This window comes from Carica papaya, chromosome 8 (assembly GCF_054855325.1).
Source record: "Carica papaya isolate Zhongbai chromosome 8, ASM5485532v1, whole genome shotgun sequence".
Classification (NCBI taxonomy): Eukaryota; Viridiplantae; Streptophyta; class Magnoliopsida; order Brassicales; family Caricaceae; genus Carica; species Carica papaya.
In genome coordinates, this window is record NC_142316.1 from 13,974,959 (window position 1) to 13,988,238 (window position 13,280).

General features: G+C 34.1%; 1 long non-coding RNA gene across 1 annotated transcript; it reads left to right on the plus strand.

Moving 5' to 3' along the window:
- The first annotated feature begins 244 nt into the window (after nucleotides 1-244).
- LOC148241982 (uncharacterized) lies at nucleotides 245-2,119 on the plus strand. The gene is made up of 3 exons (XR_015813948.1): nucleotides 245-1,012; nucleotides 1,175-1,260; nucleotides 1,430-2,119. It is a non-coding gene; the product is annotated as an uncharacterized LOC148241982 (long non-coding RNA).
- The last annotated feature ends 11,161 nt before the right edge of the window (nucleotides 2,120-13,280 follow it).

A 13,280-nucleotide genomic window follows, 5' to 3' on the forward strand; every position in this document is an offset into this window, starting at 1 on the left:
TATGTACTCAATGTTGTTTTTGTAAACTTAAAATCTGAGAAAAAAAGTTTCTTTGGGGGTGAGAATGTAACATCCCACATTGTAATATATTGAATTTTCAATAAATGAAGCATTATGTATATTATGAGTTATGTTTTGGATAAATTAATTTTATTTTATTTTTGTTGGTGTTAAATTAAAATCTTGCATATATATATATATATATATATATATTTTTTTTTTAAATCAAACAAAAATAAGGGCAGCCCGTGGAAATAAGGAAATTCCCCACCCACGAGGCTATCAACCTGTGGACATGGGAGGTTTCATTTGCGAAGCTTGCTAGCTTGGCAACCCACAGACTCGCGTGGCTTGTGTGTGTCAGCCGCACATCGCTTCACATGTCCGCACGAGTGAACACTGGGTGTTTTGCTCGCAACCTGCGAAACACAGTCTGCTTACCAGCGAAAAACTTTCCTGCAAATAGTTGGTCCGCTGGCGCATTTTTGGCTTAGGTTTTGGATTTGACGCCACTAACCCAGCCTTTAGTGCTGTTTTGGTTGCCTAGCAGAAGAAGCCCAGCTAGCTGGGCAGCTGTCAAGCTCCAACCTTCTTCCTTTGCTGGCTGCAGCCATTTATAGGCATCAACGACCCCAATGGAATGCATGTAATCCAACGATGGCCTTTTGATCTCTATATCCCTTTTAAACCTTCATGTTTCGATCACCTTCTTTCTCATTCTGTGCTAAGCAATTTCGAGTACAAATCGAGAGAAACAGAGGTTGCTAGTGAGGAAAGAGAAGTGTGCAGTGTTCAAAGAACAGACCTATATCGAGGGGGAGGTATGGTGCGTGTGTTGGAGAAATTCTCCTTACTATTCCAATTTAGGTGAGTTCCTTTCCATTATAACTTGTTTCCCTTTGATCCCTTAGCATCTAAGCATCTATTTTACAACTCTGCAAGTCCAAAAATTGTTGCAAGCTTAAAAACCCAAGCTTCTTTGCGGCTGCACCTGCCATCGTGAACTATGCAAGTAAGACCTCTATTTTCAGCTAAATACCATTTCCATTTTCACTTCTTTTCACAATCTTAGTGGTCAGCGGTTAGAACAAGTTGTTAGGAATATTAGAATTTAGAAAGCTAAATCACTCTTAAACTGAATCTAACTCAAATTGCTGCACGGGTTTTGCAACAGTTTCTTGGTGAGTTGTAGAACCGATTCTCAATCACAAACTCCTTTTTCCTTTGTGATTTTGCGTCCAAATTGTGATCTTCTTTTAGGTAAGATGGGGAATAATCTAGTTATAACATTTATGAATTGTGAGATAAACATTTGCATCATTAAGTTGTTTAAAAAATAAAAATAGATTGGTGTTTAAACCAGAATGGGTGAGTGAGTTCATGAACTACATTTTTTTATGATTAATCTATAAATTATGGATCTTTTCAGGTTTGCTGATGATGAATTGCTTGTTGGACATGATATAAAGAAATGAAAATCGAATTTGTAAAATGAAAATGGAAAGGAATCGGTGACAAAAGCCAAAATTGCTTCTGTCAAGCGTGCCAGGCACCAAAGTGCCGAAGTTGTCAGGCACACATGGCCTAGCCGTGGGACTTCGTGCAAGGAATGTCTTTTTGGGCACCTAAGATCGCTGGAAATATCCTAGGCACGATACTTTTGAGCAGGTTGCTACGCAGGTGAGTGAATGACTTTGTTGGGCATCCATAGATGCCAAAAGGGTCCGTGCGAGCATCGTGCATAAGGCGACATACGCACACAAGTGCGCAAGGGAGTGTGCAGGTGCCCCCAATGTGCATTAGCCCAGGTCCCACAGGCTATTTGCCCAGTGCAACAGGCCAATGAGCCATGCTGGCCAAACAGGCATAAGCATGTCGAAGGCTAATAGAAAAGGAAGGAAGAGCAAAAATGAAATAAAAGGAGAACAGAATGACAAAGAAAATTTTTCTTCTGAATTCTATTTTTGCAGCTTACTGGAATACATATACTTCTATTTTGTGTTGTACTGTAACTGACGAAAACAAAAATGGTTACATTACAATTAACTAATTCACAAATTAAGCTTAATATTTAATTAATTTTATTACTCCCCCTCAAGATGGAGAGTACAAATTTATTATACACATCTTGTTCAACAAATTGTCGAACTGCGTAGGATGAAGTATCTTTGTCATTAAATTTGTCAGTTAATTTTGAGTGGATATGTGCATCGTCTTCAAGGTACCTCTTGAATTTTCTCACGAACAAAATGACAGTCAAGTTCAATGTGTTTTGTTCTTTCATGATACATTGGATTTGAAGCAATGTGTAGAGCTGTCTGATTATCACACTAAAGTAATGCAGGATCTTGATGTTGCACCTTTAAATCTTGTAATAATTTCAGAATCCAAACTATTTTGCAAGTAGTGTTGGCCATGGAGCGATACTCGGCTTCAGCAGATGACCAAGAAACGACTTGTTGTTTCTTTGATTTTCATGAGATTAATGAAGACCCAAGAAAAACACAATAACCAGTGAGGGATCTTCTAGTGTCAGGACATGTGTCCCAATTAACATCAAAAAAAGCCTTAATCTGAATGGTAGATGATGAAGGGAAAAAGAGACCTTGTCTAGGTGTCCTCTTGATATACTGGAGAATGTGTAAAGCGACTTGAAGGTGACTGATCCTAGGAGCAGCCAAAAACTGACTCAATCTATTGACAGAGTAGCATATGTCAGGGCAAGAGATGGTTAAGTACAACAGTTTTTCAATCAGTCGCCGATAGCTGGTGATATCACTCAGAAGTTCGCCATCATCTTTAGACATCTTGATATTGGGATCCATGGGAATAGATGAAGGTTTACAACCAAGATATTCAGTTTCAGTTGACAGATCCAACGCATATTTTCTTTGGCATAAGGTGATTCCTGTGTCATTTCTTACAATTTCAAATCCAAAAAAATATCGGAGAGTCCCTAAATCTTTCATTTTGAATTTTTGTCTGAGTGTAGCTTTGAGCTCTTCGACAGTCTGATTGTCATTACTAGCAATAATAATGTCATCAACATACACCAACAATGCTAGGAAGGCTTTACGTTATTGTCTGACAAATAGGGAGTGGTCACATTGTGACTGATGGAAGCCTTCTTGAAGTAATACTTGTGAGAACTTATGAAACCACTGTCAGGAAGCCTGTCTCAACCTATAGATTGACTTGTGTAGGCGGCAAACAGGTTGATGTGGAAGAGTCTCCCCCTCTCAAGGAGAATAGGCTGGAGGAATAGTCATATAAACTTTTTCGTGAAGGTCACCATGAAGGAAAGCATTGGTGACGTCCAACTGAGTCAGGCGTCAACCATGGATAGCAGCTAGTGAAAGCAAAATCTTGACAGTGACCAATTTGGCAACAGGAGAGAAGGTGTCAAGGTAATCTATGCCAAATTGTTGTGTGTAGCCCCTTAGAAACCAGACGGGCTTTGTGTCTTTCTACAGTCCCATTAGCTTGATATTTAACTTTGTAAACCCACTTGCAACCAACGGGTTTCTTCCTATAAGGGAGAAAAATAATAGACCAAGTATTATTGTTCTCTAAAGCACGTAGCTCCATGTTCATAGCATTCATCCAAACATCGGACTTATTAGCCTCATAAAAGTTAGTAGGCTCAGTGTGGGAGGAAATGGCACAAATAAAGTTTTGATATTGGGGTGTAAGTTTGGTATTAGTAAGGAACGAAGAAATGGGATAAAGTGCATGTGTATCTGTATGGTAGCAGTGATAGTCAGATAAATAAGAAGGTGGTCGTGTTATACGCAGTGGTCGAGATGATAGTGTTTGGGAAGACTCATGTTGTGAGTGGACAGGTGTATTAAGAGAACCTGTGGACTGTGTAGACGTATGAAGAGGAAGAGGTAAAACACGATCATGAAAAAATCATTGTGAATAGGATCAGGTGAGTGAGATGAAAGAAACGGAAAGATATGTTCACGACAAATGACGTTACGTGAGATGATAATTTTGTTGCTCTCGATGTCAAGAAGTTTATATCCTTTGTAACCCGAAGGGTAACCAAGGAAGACACAAGCCCTAGAACGAAGTGAAAATTTATGGCGATGACTATCGAGAGTGGAGCAGTAGCATAAAGAACCAAAGGTATGCAAGTGATCATAGGATGGTTTTTTTTGAGTTAATAGTTCAAATGGAGTGATCATAGGGGGAGACTTGTGTTCTGGAAAAAATTTTTCATGGGCCAAGGCTTGGTTGGCAGAGAAGAAACCGATTGAAGGACCTGGTTCTAGGAGTGGGCTGAGAGATAGCTGAGGGGTTGCGAGCTTGGGCTTGTAGTTGGACTTGCCCCTCATTAAAAATAGCTTAAGCATTGCGGGTCTGGTTTTGGACTTAGACATGTCCATCATTAAAATGTATTTTGGGCTTGGGCTTGAGACCTGGTGGGTAGCCATGCAGGCGGTAACACCTGTCCACAGTGTTACCCACAAGTCCACAGTGTGAACAGGTGGGTCATCTCCTTCCTTGAGTTAGGGCAACGGAAGATCCAGACCCCTGACCCGTTTCTGCGTGTGCGTCAAAGCCGATTGCACGGTGCCGCTCTTCCTGCACCACCAGCAAGAAGACCTTCAAAATGGACAGAGAGCATTCCATCATCAAAATTTGGGCTCTAACAGCAGCATATGAGGGATTTAATCCCATTAAGAAAGTCATGACAAACTCTTGTTCCTGATAATCATTCCACGCCTTCATGTTTCCGCAGTGACAGGTTGGAGCTGGTTGATAAGTTTTCAGATCGTCCCTGATTGTTTTCATTCGTGTATAGAATGCGTTGATGCTGAGTGACCCTTGAACAAGGTTGTTCATGCTCTGTTTCAGTTGGTAGATGCGCGGTGCATTGCTCTGCTGATAACGGAGCTGCAAATTGGTCCAGATAGATTGTGCACTTTCATGGTATAACAAGCTGTCAGCTATCTCCTTGGTTACAGCATTCAGCAACCAAGAAATCACCATACTATTACAACGCGACCAAGCTGCGGCATGGGAGTCGGTGTTGCTCGGTTGATCGTAGGATCCGTCTATTGATCCCAATTTATTTTTGACGGTCAATGCTATCTTGATTGCTCTCTCCCATGTGTTGTAGTTGTTGCCATTGAGAAGATTGGACACCAAAACTAAACTGGGGTGGTCGGCACCGTGAAGGAAGAACGGGTTTTGGGGGTCATCTGACTGATCTCTAGCCATTGGAGATCAAATGTTTTGGAGCTCAATCACTGAGCTAAAGATGTTGGTTAAAGATTCATTGATCTGATACCATAATAGAAAAGGAAGGAAGAGCAAAAATGAAATAAATGGAGAGCAGAATGATAAAGAAAATTTCTCTTCTGAATTCTGTTTTTGCAGCTTACTGGAATACATATACTGTTATTTTGTGTTGTACTGTAGCAGAAGAAAACAAAAACGGTTACATTACAATTAACTAATTTATTTTGAGTTTAGCACAAATTAAGCTTAATATCTAATTAATCTTAATAAAGGCATGCAAGGGAAAATGTTTCTCAGGCTATCTCAAGCAGTACAAGCAGGGGCAGAATGGTCCTTTTAGGAAAATTATAAATTAAATTAAAATATAAATTTTAAAAGGTAATAATTGGGAAAATTTTGAGAAAGATTATGATTGTTTGGAATTGTAAAGAAATGGTAAATAACTAATTCAGAATAAATCATTAACAATTAAAACAATAAAATTAAAAAAAATAAAACTTAATTAGTTTATTAAGTTAAGAAAAATAATAATTAACAAAAGTCCACTTAAAAATCTACATACATAATTAACAAGAATTACAAGCCTTAGTTAATTATAGGTCAAATTAATCTAAATTTAGAAATTAATTTAAAAAAAAAAACTAAAAGAGTCTAACATTTAAATAACAAAAAATTTAGTCGAAATCTAGTTCACTGTATTTCTCTAGAGGGATATTGATTTAATATGAAAACCATTAGGCTTTAGATGAAGTATTGGGTTCCAATTTTGGGATTGAGGTTAAGTGATTTAGGGACTCTAACCTAATTGCTATTCATGCTCTAGAGCTCAAGGGCATGAATGATCGCAAGCAAAATAAAAATTATGGGATGGCGCCCGAAGAGGATTGAGACATTATATGTATATTTTATATTATTGTATTGTAATTATTTATGCACTCACCCTTAGCTAGTTTGATGTTCTGTTTGCCCTCCTTGAAAATAAGTATAAACAGCTTCGTACGTAGGATTGTAATCTGTGTAACATAATTAAATTTTTAAACCGGTAATAAAACTTCAAACATGTGTTTAGTCTTATATGTATGTTATGCAAACCCATTGAATACGATATTGAGCGTCATATGATGATTGTTTAATTAATATTGCATACACCTTATGGTATAGAAATATTGTTTAGTAACATGAATAGTTGAACATATTATTGTTTTCTTTAAACTCTACATTAATGAACGTTTTTTAAACATAATTGTAGACTCTATTATTGCTTATCTTATTGAGTATTTTAGAACTTATCCCAAATCCAAACCTTTGAAATGCAGGTTTTGATGAATTTACTAATGAGCCATGATTAGATTCCTTCCAAGAGGAACAGAATTGGGAGCAGACCTTGTTTATTTTATTAAAATTTTAGAGGCTAGTATTTTGCATATAGGCTATCTCCAAATCCTATAAGTAAATGTAGATAGTCTCATTGCCTCATAATACAATTTTTTTGTATATTGTATGGGATATATGGATCCGTTGCAATGTACGTATTTAATTTATGTCTGATCTTTTGTTGGTGCCCATTCGACATCAGGGCATCACAATTCCTCATCTTACCTCAAAGAAGATCACAATTTGGACTCAAAAGCATGAAGGAAAAATGAGTTTGTGATTGAGAATCGGTTATGCAACTCACCAAGAAACTATTGCAGAACCTGTGAAACAATTTGAGTTAGATGCAGTTTAAGAGTGATTTAGCTTTCAAAAATGAATTTCTAATATTGCTAACAACCTGTTCTAACCACTACCTACCTAATATTGTGAAAAGAAGTGAAACGGAAACAGTATTTAGTAGAAAATAGAGGTCCTACTTACACAGTTCGCGATGGCAGGTGCAGCAACAAAAAAGCTTCGGGTTTTAAGCTTTTGCGGTTCCTGGGCTTGAGGAGCTATAAAATGGATGCTTAGATACTAAGGGATAGAAAGAAAATAAGTTATAAAGGAACTGGATTCACCTAAATAAGAAATAAGGAGAATTTCTCCAACTACAGAACTCTCTTCCCTCACCAGCACCCTCTGTTTCTCTTAATTTGCACTCAAAATTGCTCAACACAAAATAGGGAAGAAGATGATAGAAAGAGGAAGGTTTAAAAGGGATTTAGATATTAAAAGGCCATTGTTGGATTACATGCATTACATCAAGGCCGTTGTTGCCAAAAAATGCCCGATAGCTAACATAGGAAAAAGGTTGGATCTCAACAGCTGCCCAACTAGCTGGGCTTCTTCGGCCAAATGGCCAAAATGCCACCAAAAGCTGGGTTAGTGGTGTCAAATCAGAAACCAGAAGAGGAGTACTTTCGCAGATCAACTACTTGTGGGAAAGTTGTCCACAGGTAAGCGAACAGTGTCTCACGGCACGTAGGCAAAGCGCCCATTGTTCGCTCGTTCGGATGTGTCAAGCCATGTACAGTTGACACGCACCCGCTTTCACATATCTGAGGGCTTTCAAGCTTGCGGGCTTGGCAGGTGAAATCTATGCATGTTCGCAGGCTGGTATGCCCGCGAGCTAATAGCTTCGGAGGTGGGGAATTTCCTTACTCTTTTGGGTTGCCCTTATTTCTATATGATTGTAATATATATGCAAGATTTTAATTTAATACAAACAAAAAATAGATTAAAATTAATTTATCTAAGACATAACACATAATGTACAAAATGCTTCAATTATTGAAAACTCAATATTTTACAGCGTGGGATGTTACAAGATATATATACTCAAAAACAACATATAGAATAAGTTTTGTTTCCCCATCCACCATTTTCATGGCCTGCCAACCTTCCTTTGTACTAGGGTACTCCCTTATTCCCCATTCACCTTATTTTTCCTTAGCCTACCTACGTTCTTCTACACTACAGAACTACTCCTTTCTCCTACTGGCACTACAAAAATACTCCATTCTTCTATTGCCACTTGAGAACTACTCCCTTCTTCTGTTTTTTTCTTCCTTTGCTTGGGAGTTAGCTTGTCTGGGTAGATCTCATGAAGTATAAAGTTTGTGACTTCCACCACTAATTTGAATAATCTCCGTGATTCTCTATGAATAAAATACAATAATCCCACATCAAGTAAATATTTTCAAGGTTTTTAGGTAACCATGTATAAAGTTTCTTCATTAACGATTCAACATCTTTATTTGTAGAAGTAAAAACGATTTTATCATTAGATTGCATCATTGGCATATTTAAGTTCTCCAATATCACTTCATCTTAAATATTCACCATCGTTCTCTCTTTCTCATCCATGTCAAAACTTCTTACTAGCATATTCTCTATTTTATTGATGTGCTTTTTTGTTGTTGCCTCTCCCTCTATTGCCACTATAATAATTGAATCAATTTAGAATTATTGTTAGATTTTTACCTAAAACGATCACTATATAAATAGTGTATATCAGAAGATAATTTATAAATTGAATAATATTAATGAAAGATAAGTCACCTATAATACTTGATTCATTCTAATATCATATTAAATTTAGAACCAGAATGTTATGATATTACTGGAATAACTAGATAGAAAGTGGATACTTAATATAGGTTATGATACTTAGTTGATATAACATTGCAATCTAAACAAACCATAAGTAATGTAGATATATATATATTCATCATCTATGTAATATATAAATATCTGCATATATATTACTATAGGTTCTTATAGTTAGTTTATGTTAATTATATCCTAAACAAACACTTAATTACATGTATATACGTGATATATAGATATATATATAATCATACTACATATGTAGATATGTATGATTGTCATTCTCACTTTCTAGTATGATATATTCTTCATATACCAATCATGTTTTTCTCTTTCTCTGTTACTAAGCATCAAAACTCATTATATTTAAAAGAAAAATATTTAAGTATATGCACATATATAGATATATACATACAAATATCACCTTAACTATGTATATATATAAATATACTAATACCTTGATTGCCTTTTTCATTTTTTAGTATGATAAATTCTTCAGTATCCATCATGCTACTTCCCATACCTGTTACCAAATATTAAACATCCATTATATTTAAAGGTAAGAGCAAAAGCAATATATACACAACACATGATTGCAAAAGTATGAGCGTTAGCGGTTTTAAGTTTAGATTACGATATATATTTTTACCCATTTATTGAGTTAAGGGAGAATTACAGATGGTTCTAGGTTTAGATTGATAGAAGGATCGGAGATCCTTCTTTGTTTTTCCACAAAGATCACTAATGTATATGTTTTGCTACTCCTCGTTATTATTTCTCTTGTTGCTTTTCTCATTGATCACAACACCTTCTTTTTATTGTTGTGACATCATCATGAACAGCTCTTCTATAGAACTCTTATTAGGCTCTAACATTTTCTCCTTCATTTTATGATAGTACTCTTTCGATTCACCTCTTGCCTTATACTTCAAGTTATGTTTGTTCATATTTCCTTCTGCCTCATCAAGAACAACATTTTCTTTTTCTTCCTGAACAAAAATTATATTACTTGTATCTTAATCATATTATAACTAAATAGTTATCAATCTGTACCCACCAAGTAACTTATCCTTCAACTCAAGTATCAATTTCTACTGGAAATGCACCATCAACTATAGAAAGGAGAAACAAAGTTTATTTCAACTATAAAATTTATAAATGTACAGTGTATAAGAATTAATTTAATTACAATGGGATCAACCTCTTCTTCCACCCTCTTTTTCTTTCCTTTTTCTTCCTTGTTGTCTCCTCCATCATTTACTAGTACCAAAAAGTTAGGTTAGTCTAACTTTCTTTTATATGCACATACTAATAACATTATATAATTAGGTTAAATGAGTTACTTGAGCAAAAGCATTCTCATTTGCATGCCATTCATTTCAAAATCCATGAATCTTGTCTTCGAAGACTTCATCATCTACACAATGACACAAAACTAAGTTAAATCTAATAATTTATTAAGGAATAAAAATATCAATTCTTATGCACTGAGGAACTAGTATATACATTTCTAACTAAGCGACTTATATATATGTATATATAATAATATATACACTCCATTCACTGATAAAGTCTTTTCTTTCTCCATCTTCTTCTTGGGTTTCCTCTGCACAACAAAAAAGAGTAAAAGTAATCTAGATAAAATATTTTTGTATTAAAAAATTAATGGTAACTATAATATTTTCAACACATGTAGATATATATATATATAAACACTCAAAAATAACATACAGAAGAAGTTATTTTTCCCCATCCACCATCTTTCTTGGCATGCTAACCTTCCTTCTTATTGGAGTACTTCCTTGTTCCCCATCCACCTTATTTTTCCTTGGCTTACCTACCTTCTTCTACACTATAGAACTACTCCCTTCTCCTATTGGTTGTGCAGAACTACTCCATTCTTCTATCGGCACTTTAGAACTACTCCTTTCTTCTAGTTTTTTCTTCATTCACTTGGGAGTTGGCTTGTCTAGGTATATCTCATAAACTAAAAGTCTGTAACTTCCACCACTGATCGAAACAATCCCTATGCTTTCTTCTCATTCTCTTCTTCTTTAATCTTCGCTCTCAACTCCCTTACCCTTTTCTGTTTCAAAATGGAGTGTTTTAATAGGCTAAAAAAAACCTATTGAATCCCTCGCTTATACGTATATTTCGATATTTACTCCAACTATTACCCATACTTGATTGATGATGTTGGATGCTTCATATCCTTTAACATTTGAATTTTTATTGGACCTATCTTTTTCTTCATGTTGTTCAATATACAGTTGTATTTCTCCACCAATAAGTTCTGGGCTTTCAATTAGTTCTAGATAGACAGAGATGTATATCTAGAGATGAATCAATTAATGAAAGGTCATATAGACTGAGGATGGCGACCTTGGATAGATTCTTTTTTTTTTTTTTTCTTTTTTGTGTAAAGCTAAAAAATGTAATTAATATTTTAAATCTAATTTAAGAATATTGTGAATGAATATGAAATTTTCATAAAATTGGTGTGTTTTTAGGTAATTTTTAATTTTATATTTATATTCAATTTTAATATTAAAGTAATATATTTATAATTTAATTAATGATACATGTACAATATTCAAATTCTTTTAATTGGCACAAGATATAAAAGAGAAGTTTTATACTAATAGAGAAAAATATCTTACCTATCTTACTAATGAACATTTTTTGTTTATATTCAAAATTTATTTATTTTTCTTCTAGTGAAAGAAAAATGTTTCTTGACTAGTGACATTTAGGTAAAATGTATCTACTGAATTGAATGTTATAGATTTTATAAGTATATCATGTCCACAATTGACATGAAAATGCATGGACCTTATTACCTATGATTAATTATATGTTTCTATTTAATTAAAATAACTTCTTAAAATTAATTTCTCACATTCATCTTCATTTTATCACCTATAGTATATATATTACAAATAATTAATTTTTTTTTTACTTTTTCTTTTCAAGTGTGTAAAATATAGGATGAATTTCTTTTATAAGGTCTGGATATTTTGATCAATTTTTAAATATAACTATTATCAGGCTTATAGAAATTATGATAAATCTTGAGAAGCTGGAGACACCATTGATTATTAAATATTTTTCTTATAATTACACGATACATATGCATGTGTTCTCCAGAATCGTCATTTATGTTTTATGATGAGTATATTACATGTATATAATGTGGGTATTAAATATGATTATAGTTATTATTAGGCAGTGTACTAAAAATGCATATATCATGCATGTTACTGGGCGTATTATATGTAAGTTAATGAAATTGTATTTAAATAGTATTAGCATACTGGTGGGCATATTATATGTTTAGAATGAATTTATTAATACCAAGATAAGATGGCAATAGAAAGAGATCACTAATAATAAAGAATTTAATCTAATGAAAATGTTTGAAAATTTGTGAAAAATATAAATATGGTGATTATAATCGATGATGATTATAACCTTCTTCATTAATTGCTCAAAATCTGGATAACTTTCTCCAGCAAATCCATCAACTTGAACCTTTAACGACTCAAGTTCTTCAACAGTAGAGCCAGTAATTTATTTGTGGAACCCAAAACCTCAATTTTAGGCCCAAGAGCATAATTTATATACTTAACATTTCCATCTACTAGATTTATTAACGACTTGAAAATTAAAATGAAAAATCAAAATGATTCAAGATTCCCTAAAAAACCTATGATTGACCCAAACAAACACTGGGCTAAGTGAAGCCACAGATTCACTTTAAGCATGAATATACTAAATAGGAGCATATTTATTGTAAAACATAATAGTAGTAGTTTAAAACAAAAATTAGAAGAACTGAAATTTAAGAATGTTTTAAAATTCTAGCATAATTTCATTTCATTAATTGCAGACTTCATAGATAAGAAAAATAACAAACTTCTCAAAGAACATGCAGACTTTACTGATAAGAACATGCTGTCAGTATCTAAGCCATAAGCAGCCATTAACTTCAAAAAAATCAACAACTAAGTTTTGACAAAGTAAAGTGAGAAAATTTAAGAAAAAAAAAATAGAAACTAAAAAACTCATAAAAATAGTAAAAAAATTATGTTGGAATTAAAATGTCAGTAGTCTAACACTCCTCCTTAGCATTTTGATGACAAATTCCAATATTTTACTTAAGAGTTTCAAACCTTTCTTTAGGCAGTAGCTTAGTAAAAATGTCTGCAAGCTGTTCTTAAAGGATATAACGAACAAGCATCACTTCATTAGATTGTTGGACTTCTATAATAAAATGAAATTTAATCTTGATATGCTTTATTTGTAGACTAAAAAATTGAGACTACATAAATGTTATCACACATACTCTTGGTTGCTTCAGTTTGCTCATGTCCCAGTTCTTTAAACATCTTCCTTAACTAGATAGCCTAGTTGATAGTAAAGATAGCAGTGATATAATTAGCTTCTATAGTAGACTGAGTTGTTGTCTCTTGCTTCTTTGAGCTCCAAGTGAAAAAAACTCA